Raw genomic sequence first — 4,661 nt, forward strand, 5'->3', positions numbered from 1 at the left:
CTACAACAGAAATTGTTTAATGGAACAAGAACCCTTAATTATGACATCATCCATTAAAGAACCCTTAATTATGACATCATCCATTAAAGAACCCTTAATTTTGACATCATCCATTAAAGAACCCTTAATTATGACATCATCCTTTAAAGAACCCTTAATTATGACATCATCCATTAAAGAACCCTTAATTATGACATCATCCATTAAAGAACCCTTAATTATGACATCATCCATTAAAGAACCCTTAATTATGACATTATCCATTAAAGAACCCTTAATTTTGACATCATCCATTAAAGAACCCTTAATTATGACATCATCCATTAAAGAACCCTTAATTATGACATCATCCATTAAAGAACCCTTAATTATGACATCATCCATTAAAGAACCCTTAATTATGACATCATCCATTAAAGAACCCTTAATTTTGACATCATCCATTAAAGAACCCTTAATTTTGACATCATCCATTAAAGAACCCTTAATTATGACATCATCCTTTAAAGAACCCTTAATTATGACATCATCCATTAAAGAACCCTTAATTATGACATCATCCATTAAAGAACCCTTAATTATGACATCATCCATTAAAGAACCCTTAATTATGACATTATCCATTAAAGAACCCTTAATTTTGACATCATCCATTAAAGAACCCTTAATTATGACATCATCCTTTAAAGAACCCTTAATTATGACATCATCCATTAAAGAACCCTTAATTATGACATCATCCATTAAAGAACCCTTAATTATGACATCATCCATTAAAGAACCCTTAATTATGACATTATCCATTAAAGAACCCTTAATTTTGACATCATCCATTAAAGAACCCTTAATTATGACATCATCCATTAAAGAACCCTTAATTTTGACATCATCCATTAAAGAACCCTTAATTATGACATCATCCATTAAAGAACCCTTAATTTTGACATCATCCATTAAAGAACCCTTAATTTTGACATCATCCATTAAAGAACCCTTAATTATGACATCATCCTTTAAAGAACCCTTAATTTTGACATCATCCATTAAAGAACCCTTAATTTTGAGATCATCCATTAAAGAACCCTTAATTATGACATCATCCTTTAAAGAACCCTTAATTATGACATCATCCATTAAAGAACCCTTAATTATGACATCATCCATTAAAGAACCCTTAATTATGACATCATCCATTAAAGAACCCTTAATTATGACATCATCCATTAAAGAACCCTTAATTTTGACATCATCCATTAAAGAACCCTTAATTATGACATCATCCTTTAAAGAACCCTTAATTATGACATCATCCATTAAAGAACCCTTAATTTTGACATCATCCATTAAAGAACCCTTAATTTTGACATCATCCATTAAAGAACCCTTAATTATGACATCATCCATTAAAGAACCCTTAATTATGAGATCATCTGGTAGATGATAAACGGCATTTCATTGCTATCTTTCTATCCATTAAAAAACCCTTGGAGAACCAAGTAGTAGTTAACTGTTAAACTTCTGGATGGTTCTAGAGATTAAGGAGACGTTCTACCACATGTTCTTCTATGTTCTAGCACACTGATACCCTGTTAAAAAAGGGCTTTCTTCAGGGTTCTTCAGTTCTTACCTACTAAAAAAGGGGTTCTAGTTAAACACAGGTTGTTGTAGTGTTCCACACAGACCCATGGGTTCCCTGAAGAACACTTAATGGTTGTATTTGTATATACTGCTGTATTTTACTCTACAACAGATCAGTAAATTCAGTGTGAGTAAACAAGTGAACAGCAGAACAAGCAGCCACGATGTAAATGTTTTTCCCTCCGAATAAATCTGTGTACTTTAGTAAAGATTTGCATAAATCAGCATATCATTATAAATCACAGTGTGTTAGAGTGTGGATGTAATTATTCACGTATCAATTACAGACTGAGGGATAATGTGTTTTATATATTCACTATATATATTCAGTACATGCTTTGCTCTATACAGTCACTGGCCACTTTATTAGGAACCCCTGCCAATCAGCCAGTCACGTGTCAGGAGAGCAGTGCATCAATCTTCTGCTCTTCAGCTCATTAGGCTTCAGCAGGTGTGTTCTGACATGCGGTTGCTTGATTAGATAATGAGTTGCAGGTGTTCCTATTAAAGTGGACAGTGGGTGTTTATGTCTTTCTAACCCATGGTACTGAATTAAATTAAAGCTGTATTTGTAATCAGTGCCACAGAGAGAGAGAGCTATGAGAAAGATCTTTCCTTACCCCTGTTCAAACTTTACAACTTCTTCTTTTTTAGAGTTGACTCATTAAAATCTGCTTACTCTCTCTGGCTTTTATAAACTTAACTTCTCTCTCACGTAATTTACACAGATAATTTATTCTGCATATTTAGCTGCAGCTCGCTCTAACACCAGTTAATGGGATTGTGGAAGCGAGCTGTAATGCACAGGCTGTCTGTCAGACGACACACACACACACACACACACACACACACTCTGCCCACAATGAGGTTTAAAATACAAAAATACAAAAAAATATATTAAAACACTGAAATATTTCCAAATACTCCCTCTGTGTGAAAATAATGAGCTGGTGTGTTACTTCTGTAAACACTTAATACAATTACACACAGTGCAGCTGAATCCTGTTACTGCATTTTAATCACACACACGCACACACACACATACAATCACACACACACACACACACACACACACGCTGTTTTTAAGAAAGTTAGCATTTAGTTGTATGATCAGAGAGAGATGATGTACAGCAGGTCACCGGGGGAAAACAGTTAAAAAGTCAAAAGCGTCAGAATTAAAAGTAAAAGCAGCGCGACTTTTTAATTAGCGCCAGGCTAACAAGCCCCCGCGGTGTTTGTTACGGTCCCTGCTGACGTCTTTACAGCAGAACCTTATCTCAGTTCTCCTGCAGTGATGCCTTTCAGCGTAACCCCCTACTTCCTGCTTTTATTGACTTTGACTTTTTTTATTTCATATTGTTTTGTTTTGATTTGAATTTAAAAAGTGAGATATAACTATTAAACTTAAAAGGAAAATAATCAGCCGTGTTATAGTGTGGAGAGGCGGAGTTACAACAACTACAATCATTTATTAAAGAACAGAATGTCCTACTTTAACACCTTTATAATTAACATGAGGGAAATGAGTCACTTCCTGTAAACACTCAGCTATAAACACTCATCCCCTCAGCAGTCTCTCTTTATTCTCTCTCTATCAGCTATAAACACTCATCCCCTCAGCAGTCTCTCTTTATTCTCTCTCTATCAGCTATAAACACTCATCCCCTCAGCAGTCTCTCTTTATTCTCTCTCTCTATCAGCTATAAACACTCATCCCCTCAGCAGTCTCTCTTTATTCTCTCTCTCTATCAGCTATAAACACTCATCCCCTCAGCAGTCTCTCTTTATTCTCTCTCCAACTATAAACACTCATCCCCTCAGCAGTCTCTCTTTATTCTCTCTCTATCAGCTATAAACACTCATCCCCTCAGCAGTCTCTCTTTATTCTCTCTCCAGCTATAAACACTCATCCCCTCAGCAGTCTCTCTTTATTCTCTCTCCAGCTATAAACACTCATCCCCTCAGAATGTAGTCAGCTGGTGCATGTCACAACACATCACCCTCGACCTGCCCCTTTAAACTTTTTTTAAAAACTCTTCCTTTAGGCTGTTCCTTACATCAGTGTCCAGTGTGAGGTCAGAAACCTGAGTGTGTGTCTTCAGCTGTTCCTGAATTCTAGTTTAATTCAGAACTTATTATTTATTTCTTATTTATTTTATACACACTTATTTATACACCACTCTCTCTCTCTCTCTCTCTCTCTCTCTCTCTCTCACACACACACACACACACACACAAGTCACTGTGCTGTTGTAGTGTAACATGTGGATGTGTGTGTAACCTGTACACAGTGAAGCATGCAGGCCTGTCGAAGCCGATGTGCAGCCAGTGAAGCCTGATTAAAACGATTTTTAGGTCCAGTGGTTACACTCACACACACACACACACACACACTCACACACACACACACACTCACACTCACACACACACACACACACTCACACACACACACACACACACACACACACACACACACTCACACACACACACACACACTCACACTCACACACACACACACACACACTCACACACACACTCACACACACACACACACTCACACACACACACACACTCACACTCACACACTCACACACTCACACACTCACACTCACACACACACTCACACACACTCACACACACTCACACTCACACACACTCACTCACACTCTCACTCTCACTCACACACACTCACACTCACACACACACTCACACACACACTCACTCACACACTCACTCACTCACACTCACACACTCACACACACACACACACACACACTCACACACACTCACACACACTCACACACACACACACGCACACACACACACTCACACACACACACTCACACACACACTCACACACACACACACTCACACACACACACACACACACACACAAACACACTGGAAGCTTTTGAGGATGAATAATCATGTGATGTTGTTGTTCTCTCAGCGCTCTGACACCAAGCTGAACTCTATTACTGACCTGCACCTGAAACACAATTTCTTCATCTGTCTGTCTATCT

The sequence above is a fragment of the Hemibagrus wyckioides genome, linkage group LG17, assembly GCF_019097595.1.
Source record: "Hemibagrus wyckioides isolate EC202008001 linkage group LG17, SWU_Hwy_1.0, whole genome shotgun sequence".
Taxonomy (NCBI): Eukaryota; Metazoa; Chordata; class Actinopteri; order Siluriformes; family Bagridae; genus Hemibagrus; species Hemibagrus wyckioides.